Here is a 12,139-nt window from a genome sequence, read left to right as displayed (position 1 = left end):
CCAAGTACTTAACATGTATCTAGTAAATGGTAGTTATTATTAGGGTAAATATTTTAAATTTATTTAACAAATATGTGTTGTACACCTGCAATGCACCAGGTAGTGTTTTAGGATCTGACACTCGGGAGTAAGTGTTGTCTTCTTAGACAAAGCTCATTCTCTATAATCTCTTTATGTTGATTTTGCTTGAAATCTTAGCTGTGTGGCTGAAAAAGACAAGAACAGACTTGGACGTGTAGATGTAGGAGTGAGAGAGAAGCAACAATTACATCTCCTTACTCTTTGCCCATTCCATACAGGAGATGATAGACAACTTGGACCACTATACCACATTTATGATATATTCACCAGGGCATCTCAAAAACTCCAGAAAATCCTTGATTTTCTCGGGGTCATCAACTGGTACCAAGCCTTCTGTGATGGTTAACTTTATGCATCAACTTGACTGGGCTAAGGTATGCCCAGAGAGCTGGTAAAGATTATTTCTGGGTGTGTCCATAAGCATGTTTCCAGAAGAGATTTGGAATCAGTAGACTGCATAAAGAAGAGTCATCCTCACTGATGTAGGTGGGTATCATGCAATCCATTTAGGACAGAAATGATCAAAGAGGAAGAGGCAGAGCGAATTCTCTCTACTTGAGCTGGGACATTTCTCTTCTCCTGCCCTTGGGCCTTGGAACTCCTGGTTCTCAGGCCTTTGGAGTCAGACAGAGAATTACATCATTGGCTTCTCTGGTTCTCAGGCCTTCGGACTTGGGCTGAGTTACACCACTGGCTTTTCCCCCAACTTGCAAATGGCATATTGTGAAACTTCTCAGTCTCCATAATCCTGTGAGCCAGTTCGTATAATCTGTGTGTGTGTGTGTCTGTGTGTGTGTGTGAGAGAGAGAGAGAGATAGAAACACATACACCCACAGAGAGATTATAATTGGATTGCCATATAGCACATGGCAATATACTCACAATCCACAAAAATTTGAACAAATGCTGAGACTGAGATGGAGGAGATTTTTTATCACCCGTCTTTCCCTAGTTACCTTAAACTTGGAAATTATGTTGGGGTTTTCCAGAAAAGAGAATATATAATCCTCACACACATACACTCACACACTGAGGAAGGTTAGGCATTAATTCAAAATCCTTCTCTGCCCCCATCCCACACACACTTTCAGCAATTTTATGGATCAAGAGCTTAATTTTAGGATATATGGAAACTTTTAAAGTTCAGCCCATTATTTCAGATTACTGTAAGTGCTTGCCACCACCTCCTCCAACACACAGCTATTTGTTCTTTGTCTCTCTCCTTGTCTTAATACTCAACACAAAGTATGGGTATATATGTGTGTATGTGTGTGTGTGAATTATATAATTTGTTTTCTGGAAAACCCTAATATACCTTCTTAATCCAAGGTAACTAAGAAAAGATGGATGAAAAAATCTCCTCTGTCTCAGTCTCAGCCCTTGTTCAAATTTTTGTGGATTGTGAATGGATTGCATGTACTCTAGACTATAAAGGCTGACATTATATGGAGGAGTTTAATGTTGAAATAAATCTGCAACAAGTGATATGACATATATTTTAAAGTGTGTATGTTGTTAGGGTCCCTCAGAAATTATCCCAGTTGCCCATTTCCTTACTAGCTCTGCTTTACACATTGGCCAGGTGAATCCAATATCCAAATGCTCCAACAATTGAGATTATAAGCATTCCAGGAAGAATGTAAAAATGAAGAGTCCCTGAGTTTATTGTGTCAAATAATGTCCCTTTATAATGGAAACCAAATGAATGAAAGAAACAAAATATGCCTTTAAGAACATTTAAAGCTGTAGAAATAGCAGCTGGTGAAAACAGCATAAGGAATGGGGGAAGGGGTAGAGGTAAGTCTATTAGTAAGAAACAGCTGCATTATCAATTTATTATAATAGTGTAGTGTTATTAGTTTGCATTCCTACCATATAGTGCATAGGATGATTTGGGTAGCTAGAGAAAATCTGGAGTGTGGGACACTGTGGACCATGATGGAATGCACTTTAGATAACAAGAGGACAGGGAAAGATTTCTGAGAAAAAAAGCAGGAGAAAGGGACAGGATGGTTTTTTCAGAACATGAAAGGGAACATAACAAAGAAAAATAAAATATTTTAAATTTTTGACTAGTGCCAGTCCTCTCAGTTCACTGAACACCTTTCTATCTATACCTATATTTAACTTTGTCTTGAGTATTAAGACAACGAGAGTGGCAAAGAACAAATAGCTATGTGTTGGAGTGGGTGGTGGCAAGCACTTACAGTAATCTGGGACAATTGGGCTGAACTTTATTTTTAAAGGTTTCTAGATATCCTAAAATTAAACTCTTGGTTGATAAAATAGCTGTAGGTGTGTGGGGGGGTGTGGACAGAGAAGAGTCTTGAATTAATGCCTGACCTGCATTTTTTCCTCCTTTTGAGACTCAGTACAGCAGGGATTAACATTCAGGTTTTGGAATTAGACCTTGCTTTGGATTCTGGCTCTTCTGTTTTAAGTCTGAGTTAATACATCTTAGAATGGACAATAAGAGAATCTTTTTTAGAGTTACAATGATGACTAAAAGAGATAACACATACAAAGTGTTTCTCTCACAGTGCCTATAACATGGTAATGGTCAATAAATGGTACACATTATCGTTTATTGTTATTATCTTTCAGGGTTGTTAGGGGGATTGGGATCAGGTGATAAAGGAGGACTTCCACTTTAAAGTTAACGCAGGTGGATATATGAGAGACCTACTGCTTCTTAGATGGCAACCAAATCAACTCAGGAATTGAATCCCCCCTCCATCGCCCCACTACAAACCAAGTTTAGAACCTATTCTGACGTATCCAGCCCAAATGATGGAAAACCGAGAGGTGAGAACGGATCTTGGGTACCTCTGTTTACTGTAAATAGCTTGCACTGCTTAAAAGAGGTAAAATTGCATGAGGAGGGTAGATTCCTTTGCAGTGTGTTAGGAAGGAAGGAAGTCTGGGCATGGGCAGGTTTGGAATGTTATGACTGTGAGTGGCCTATGAGTAACTAGTTTGATGTATGAGTTGGAGACTACAGCTGACTTTAGATAGAGGCTCATGGAATTGAGCTACGAGGGGGAACTTTTAATCATATATACAAGATATATGGCAGAATGAGCCAGAAGCCAAATGTTCTAACCTAATCTCTATGTCACATAGTTATCACATGGGAAGTTTTCTTTGTTGAGCAAATCTGGCCATCAAGATGTCTTTGCTGGAGGCCCCCTATGCAAGGGTGGTGAAAAGTAACTGGAAACATGATCAGAATAAATAGAGTTTGAGTTGTGGCTTACACCCATCCTAACTTCCACCTCCAGGGCTTCTCAGGGCAGGCCAAAGGGCATAAAATGAAAGCTTTCACTGAGCAGGGCACTCTATTTTATGGGGATATATGGCAGAAGCAAATGAATAAATCTTAAGGATCAGGAAATGCTTGGGTTTCCAAGTTGATCCTTGTGACTGACATCAGTGGAAATGTACCCGAATTCAGGTTGGCCCGTTTGGGGATCCCCAAATTATTCTCATTCATTACAGTCAAAGAGTATTTATCACAGTACTTTTCTCATACACACCCCTTGCTTTTGTCTGATAAATTAATGAGAAGTCTTATATGCAGGTTGAAGCTTGGGAGATGTTAAGACACAGCTCTGGATGTTTGAGTTGAGATGGAACTTAAAAACTATCCAGCTCTTTTAATTCTCCAGCATGCAAACAAAATGTAGTGGGACTTCTTGGCCTCCATAATCAAGTGAGTCAATTCCCATAATAAATCTTCTCTGATATATCTACATATATCCTGTTGGTTCTGTTCCTTTAGAGAACACTGACTAGTAAAGGGTACATCTGTCAAAATTTACAATATTAAAAAATAAAACTAATAATTCTAAACAGTATATTTACTAAAAATAAACATTTAATTAGTTAACATAAATTACATTTTTTTGTGATAATATATTTTATGGAAAATAACTCTATTTTCCAAAAAAACCTAAGTGACAAGAATGGCATTGTTCCACATTTTAAAAATGTTTAACTTCATAGGAGATAGCTGTATTCTCACATCTGCTTCTACATTAATTTTGCTGTAATTTGCTATTATGAATGAAATGTATAAAGAAAATCCAGCCTCACATAAATATGCAGATGGAAAAAGAGTATTTTAATAGCTATCTGATATAATTATTTGATACTAAACTAAAAGTCAAGAGGTAGCATTATGAAGGTTCGTTGCAATATGAAATATAAAAAAATACATTTTTCATATACTGTTATGTTAAAGTCTATTGATTTGTCTTTACTGTGAATATATATTTTATTCATGTATGCTTTCATAATATCCTGCTATGGTCATTTGAAAAATATTAATCCACTGATTTCTGCAAATCTTCCAAATGTTTATACATTTCGTTATTTCAAGAAATCTCTTTTGCTAATATCACCACCAATCTGAAAATGGAAGTCTTTAATTATTGGGTAACTTTCAAGCTTTTGGTACTGCATACAAGTTTTCTAACTTTTGCTTGTGTGCTCAATTTTATTATTGTCAACAAATTTCTCAGTTTTTTCATCGAAATGCTGGGCTCAATGTGCTCTAGTATGAAACTGAAGTGTATATATGTATTTCTCAATTTGTCATAAAGAATATTAAAAATACAAATACTAACGATTTAAGATGTAATGAAATTAATTATTTTTTGGCTCATTGAGAACCTTCCTAAGTGAATTTGACTTTTTAATATTGTGAGTGGGTAACAGTAAAAAAAAAAAAAAAAAAATACGACTACCAGCACAATTTGTTGTGGCTTCCTAAAACACCAGAGTTTTACCCAGATTTATTTTGCACCATGAAAAGTAGAGTTTGGAAAAGAACTCTAGTTTCTTTAGCCTCCCCTCCTTATTATCCTTCTCAGCCTCTGGTAACTTCTATTTATATTCAATATACTCATTAATTCAAGTTTGGTTTTTCCAATTCATGAATACTTAATATCTTTCTATTTTTGGTGTCCTCTCCAATTTCTTTCATCAGTGGTTTATGCTTTTATTGTAGAGATCTCTCTCAACTCTTTGGTTAAGTTTATTCTCATGTATTTTAATTTTTGTAACTATCATAAATGGTATTAATTTCCTAATTTCTTTTTTAGGTTATCTACTTTTGGTATATAAAGTGCTATGGATTTTTGTGTTTATTTTGTAGACTACAAGTTTATGGAATTTGTTTCTCAGTTCCATTTTTTTGACAGTCTTTAGGGTTTTCTAAATATCAGAGTATATCATTTGTAAACAAGAACAGTGACTTCCAATTTTCATGTCCTTTATTTCTTTTTTTTTTTTTGCTTTTTTTAAAAAAAAATCAACTTAGATTTAGTGGTACATGTGTAGGCTTGTTATATTTGTATATTACATGACGGTGAGGTTTGGGGTACAATTAATCTCATCGACTAGGTACTGAGGGTACTGAGCATAATACCCAACAGTTGCCAATAGTTCGTTTTTCAACCCTTGCCCCCCTCACTTCCTCTCCTCTCTAGCAGTCTGCAATATCTATTGTTGCTATTTTTTATGTTCACAAGTATTCAATGCTTAGCTCCCACATATAAGCAAGAACATGTGGTATTTGGTTTTTAGTTCCTGTGTTACTTTGCTTAGGATAATGGCCTCCAGCTGCATCCATGATGTTGCAAAGGACACGATTTTATTCTTTTTTATGGCTGCCTAGTATTCCGTGATGTGTATGTACCACATTTCCTTTATCTAATCCACCATTGATGGGTACTTAGGTTGATTTCATGTATTTTCCATTGTGAATAGTATCACAATGAACATATAAGTTCATGTGCTTTTTTCACAGAATGATTCATTCCCCTGTGGGCATATATCAGTAGTTCTGTTTCAAGTTATTTGAGAAATCTCCAAACTGTTTTCTACAGTGGCTGAAGTAATTTACATTCCCACAAACAGGGTATACATGCTCCCTTTTCTATGCAGCCTTGCCAGCATCAGTTGTTTTTTGACTTTTTAATAATAGTCATTCTGACTGCTGTGGGATGGTATCTCATTGTGGTTTTGATTTGCATTTCTCTGATGATTATTGATGTCAAGCATTTATTCATATGTTTATTGGCCACTTATATATCTTCTTTTGAGAGTGTCTGTTCATGTATTTTGCCCATTTTTTAATTGGGTTCCTTTTTGCTTGTTGAATTTATTAAGTTCCTTATAGATTCTAGGTATTAGACCCTTGTCAGATGCATAGTTTATGAATATTTTCTCCCATATGTAGGTTGTCTGTTTACTCTGTTGATAGTTTCTTTTGCTGTGCAGAATCTCTTTAGTTTAGTTCTTAGTTGTCAATTTTTTTTCTGTTGCAATCTTTTTTGAGTACTTAGTTATAAATTATTCTCCAAGGTCAATGTCCAGAATGGTGTTTCTATATTGTTTGTTAGGATTATTATAGTTTTAGGTTTGACATTTAAGTCTTTGATTCATCTTGAGTTAATTTTTGTATATGGTGAAAGAAGGGGTCCAGTTTCATTCTTCTGCATATAGCTAGCTAGCTATCCTAGCACCATTTTTTGAATGGGGAGTCCTTGCTCCATTGCTTTTGTGGTCAACTTTGTGAAAGATCAGAGGGTGTGTGGCTTTATTTCTGGGTTCTCTATTTTGTTCCATTGGTCTATGTTTCTGTGTTTGTATCAATATCATGTTTTGGTTACCGTAGCCTTATATTATAAAGTCAAGTAACTTGATGCCTCTGGCTTTGTTCTTTTTGCTTAAGATTGTTTTAGCTATTTGGGCTCTTTTTTGATTCCATATACATTTTAGAATGATTTTTTCTAGTTATGTGAAAAATGATATTGGCAGGTTGATAGGAAGCATTAAATATGTAGATTGCTTAGAATAGTGTGGCCATTTTAATAATATTTATTCTTTCAATCTATGAGCATGGAATGTTTTTCCATTTGTTTGTATAATCTGTAATTTCTTCCAACAGTGTTTAATAGTTATTCTTGCAGAGATCATTCACCTCTTTAGTTATATGTGTTCCTAGGTTTTATTTTGTGGCTACTGTAAATGGGATTGCATTCTTTATTTGGCTTTAGGCTTGAATGTTATTGGTGTATAAAAATACTATTGATTTTTCACATTGATTTTGTATCACATGGCTTTACTGAAGAGGCTTATCTGTTCAAGGAAACTTTTAGAAGAGACTTTTTAGGATTTCCTAGGTACAGGAATTTTATCATCAGTGAAAAGAGATAGTTTGACATCTTTTCCTATTCAGATGCCTTTTATTTCTTTCTCTTGCCTGATTGCTCTGGCCAGCACTCATAGTACTATGTTGTATAGAAGGTGAAAGTAAGCGTTCTTATCTTTCTGTTTCTCAAGAGAATTGTTTCGAGTTTTTGCCCATTCACTATGACATTCGCTGTGGGTGTTTCATAGATGGCTCTTGTTATTTTGATGTATGTTCCTTTGATGCCTAGTTTGTTGAGTGTTTTTATTATGTATGAATGAAGTATGCTATCAAAAGCTTTTTCTGCAAATATTGAGATGATCATATGGCTTTGGTTTTAATTCTGTGTATGTGATGAGCCACATTTATTGATTTGTGTATGCTGAACCAAACTTGCATCCCAGGAATAAAGCCTACTTGGTCATGGTGAATTAACTTTTTGATGTGCTGCTAGATTTGGTGTGCTAATATTTTGTTGAGGACTTTTGTGTCTGTGTTCATCAGAGATACTGGCTCATAATGTTATTCTTTCAATGTGTCTTTGCTTGGTTTTGCTATTAGGGTGATGCTGGCTTCATAGAATGAGTTAGACAAGATTTCTTTCTCCTTGTTGTTTTGAAATAGTTTCAGTAGAATTGGTACCAGCTCTTCTTTGTACATCTGATACAATTCTCTTGTGAATCCATCTGGTCTAGAAATTTTTTTTGGTGTGTAAGTTTTTTTTTAACTACTGATTCAATTTTAGGTCCTGATATTGGTTTATTCAAGGTTTTAATTTCTCCCTGACTCAATCTTGGGCAATTGTCCATTTCCAGAAATGTATCAATTTACTCTAGATTTTCTAGTTTGTATGCATAGACGTGTTCATGATAGTCTCCAAGAGATCTTTTATATTTCTGTTGGATTGATTCTAATATCCCCTTTGTCATTTCTGATTGTGTTTATTTGGATCTCTCTCTCTTTTTCCCTTGTTAATCTAGTTAGTAGTCTATCAATCTTGTTTATCCTTTCAAACAACCAATTTTTTTGTTTCACTGATTCTCTGTACAGATTTTTGGGTCTCAGTTTTATTAAGTTCTGCTCAAATTTTAGTTATTTATTTTCTTTTGCTAACTCTGGCATTAGTTTTGTGTGTGTTTTGCTAGTTCCACTAGGTGTTGTATTGGGTTGTTAACTTTAGATCTTTCAAACTTTTTGAGGTAAGCATTTAGCACTGTAAGCTTTCTTCTTAACAGTTATTTTGCTGTATCCCAGAGATTTTGGTATGTTGTGTCTCTGTTTTCATTTATTTCAAAGAATTTATTTATGCCTTAGTTTTGTTGTTTACCCAAAAGTAATTCAGGAGAAGGTTGTTTAGTTTCCATGTAATCGTATGTTTTTTGGAGATATTCTTGGTATTGCTTTATATTTTTATTCCACTTTGGTTCAAGACAATGCTTGATATAATTTTTACTTTTTTTGAATTTATTGATACTTGCTTTATGGCTGAGCATGAGGTCAATCTTGGAGTATATTTTTTGTGCAAATGAGAAGAATGTGTTTTCCGTGGTTGATGGGTGGTGATACGGTTTGGGTGCTTGCCCCCTTCAAATGTCATGTTTAAATGTTATTCCCAATGTTAGAATTTGGGTGTTGTACAAGATGATTGCATCCTGAGAACAAATTCTGGTGAAAGGAAAATAAATCTTGGGGCCCCCAAATCACTAAGCTAAGAAGAAAAGTCAAGCTGGGAACTGATTAGAGCCAACCTGCCTCCCATTCTATTCAAGGTCACCACTCTGCTCACTGAGATAAATGCGTATCTGATTGCCTCCTTTGGAGAGGCTAATCAGAGACTCAAAAAAATGCAACCATTTATCTCTGATCTACCTATGACCTGGAAGCCCCCTCACCACTTCGAGTCTTCCCGCATTTGCTTTGAGTCGTCCCTCCTTTCCAGACAGAATCAATGTTCATCTTGCATATGTTGATTGATGTCTCATGTCTCCCTAGAATGTATAAAACCAAACTGTGCTCTGACCATCTTGGGTACATGTTGTCAGGACCTCCTGAGGCTATGTCATGGATGTGCATCCTCAACCTTGGCAAAATAAACTTCCTAATAAACTGAGACCTGTCTCCGATTTTGGGGATTCACAGTTTCTAAATCAAGCCATTTCTGCTTTAATACTTGGTACTTCTGAAATAGCAGCAATTTGTCCTAGCTGAAATATAGTAATGAAATTTAAAAACATTTTTTTAAAAGGAGCTCAGTTGTTAAAAGTCAGCTTAATTAAAGGCTAACATCCAAGACAAGTGTGTGTGTGCCTGTGTTTGTATTTAAAAGGTCTTCATGTTTTGTTTATATTTTCTCTCCTTGGACCTTGTCTTTTTTGGAGCAAAAGTTCTTTTTCTTCTCAGTTGACTTAATTCTATTTTCTTCATTAATAGCTATTGCAACAGAGGCTACTCCGGGGATTTTCAGACACTTAGAAATGTCTTTGTTTAAAAAAAATTTTTTTAAGTGCATTGTAAAAACATCACATGGTCTAATCTCAAAATAATTCTCCCATTTTGGAGATCCAGGATTCAGTGTGGGCTCTGCCCAGAGCTCAGAGATCCAGTTAAAAGATAGGTAGTCTCCATCTAAATAAAATTGTTCTCCTTATACAATTATATGATAGATTTCTATAATTTTATGTTTGACTTGGCATCCATATTTAATCTTTCTCTAACACCACCAGACTTTTTCTCTGTGTATCTTATGATGTAAATTTTGCTATTCAATTTTTGCCTGAGTTGTTTCCTTTAATATGCAAATTTAAGGCTATTTAGCTGACAACTGCCTAGGCTTCTGAACCAGGTTATCAAGAATCTGAAAGCTTAAGATAGGAAAAAAGTCTTTATGAATCTATAAGATGAACTTTCTATCAGCATACATCTATGTATTTATGTGTTGTGTGCACAATGATTCACTACTGAAAATATATAAAAGAACTCTAAGTAAATGGCTTAAAGAAAAATAAAAGTGATTAAATCAAATAGTTTATTAAAAAAGCAAAGACTATTCAAATGTACTTTCAAGTTTACATGACTTAAGTAAAATTTTTAATAAATAAGCTAGCTTTAAAACTATTGGTAAAGTAATATTATAAACGTATTAAGAATTGCCAGCATACATTTTTGTTTGCAATTATTAAGGAATTTCATACTTATCCCTGCCAAATACTGTAAGGTGTCAAAATTTAGCATAGTGGTTACAAAACTATAAACCTAGCCCAAGACAGAATAATCTTTGCTTGTATAATCTTTAATAAATAAGGCATTCATATTAGTTTAATAAAAATAGAACTATAAACTAAGTTCCTCCCAAAGTCCAGGAATGAATAAGGACAGCTTGGAGGTTATAAGCAAGATGGAGTCACTTAGGTCTTATCTTTTCCATTGTCTCAGTTAGAATTTTTGCTGTGGTGAGCTTCAAACTTTAAATGATGACTATCACAGTTTTTATAAATAATCTAGATAAATGAATAAAATAAAATAATTAGATAAATGTAATGGGATAAATACAAATATGTCAGAATTTAGAATCTAAAGTTATATTAAATTAAATAATAAATATTTTATTATTTGGGTATCTTCCAATAAAAATAAAAAAACATTCTTTTTTAAAAAATTTTCTTTTTAAAAAGGTGAACAATTTTTATCTCATTTAAAACTTATTTAAAGGTTATGTATAAAACAAGGTAAAAGGAACCAGGAAATATGAGAGATTTAAGAAACTTATAGAAGCAAAGAGGTATCTTTTGGTAAGAACACTTAAAGAGAAATAATTTTATATGAGAAAGAATCTTGTATGGTAAACGTAGACCTAAAATAAAATGACTAGTTGTTTTTCACAATAGAAGGATTTATAAAAAACAAAACAAAACAAAACAAAAACTTTTGGGGATTCAGCCTGGGTACTCGTGTGAGCTGCTACTCCTGTGGTTCGTGAGATTGCCTGGGTCTAGAGTGTGGAGCTCCTCCGTGACAGCGAGGACATCACCATGCCTAAAGCATCAAAGGGAAAACGTGCAGGACCAGAAAAAAAAGTAATCCATCCATTTAGTGAAAAAGCAGCTCAAATTACAAGAGAGGCCCACAAACAAGAAAAACAGAAAACTGAAGAATGAAAAAGCATTGTGTCTCAACTTTATTTGTGAAAACCTGCAGTGGTTTCAAAATCATCTTGATCCCCCATAAAAGGGAGATTTAAAGAAAGATGCTTGTGAACTAATTGAAAGACACTAAAATCGATTCAGCAGTGCGCTGGAGCAGATTGAGTTACATAACAGTATCAGGGACAGGCAGGGGAGGTGGCACTGTTCCTGGGAGACTGTCATCAAGCAGACGATGGAGCGAGAGTGAAAGCAGTATGAAGGATATGGTCTTGAGATTCCAGACATTCTAAATGCAAGTAACCTGTAAACGTTTAGGGAACGCGACTTTAATCTGAAGAAATTGCCAAACACTAAAATAAGGAAAATTTGTGCTAATGATGCAATTCCCAAGAAGTGCAAGAGGAAAACTATTATAACCGTAGACCAAGATTTAGGGGAATTGGAACTAAACAATGAATCGAGTGACTCAGATGAGGAAATGACTGCAGTGGCCTAATTGTCTTCACTTGAATTGAAAAGAAATAATTTAAGAGCTTCAAATTATATTCATTGATTATGGTACATAATTGTCAAGATAAAAGAATTTCATATTGACATTCATTTATATGAAGAGAGTTTATTTGCAGTTTCAAAAATGGTGTTATGATATTTATTTTAAAATGAAGGTTGCTTTTCATTAAGTTGCTAAAATAGATAAACATGATCTGCAAAAGCTGTT

At 34.6% G+C, this 12,139-nt stretch overlaps 1 pseudogene; it reads left to right on the top strand.

The window, feature by feature from the left end:
- The first annotated feature begins 11,307 nt into the window (after nt 1-11,307).
- LOC129490217 (translation machinery-associated protein 16-like) lies at nt 11,308-11,917 on the top strand (annotated as a pseudogene).
- Nucleotides 11,918-12,139: the final 222 nt, after the last annotated feature.

This window comes from Symphalangus syndactylus, chromosome 1 (genome assembly GCF_028878055.3).
Source record: "Symphalangus syndactylus isolate Jambi chromosome 1, NHGRI_mSymSyn1-v2.1_pri, whole genome shotgun sequence".
Classification (NCBI taxonomy): Eukaryota; Metazoa; Chordata; class Mammalia; order Primates; family Hylobatidae; genus Symphalangus; species Symphalangus syndactylus.
Note: the sequence above shows the minus strand (reverse complement) of the source record. Positions and strands in the feature narration are given on the sequence as shown.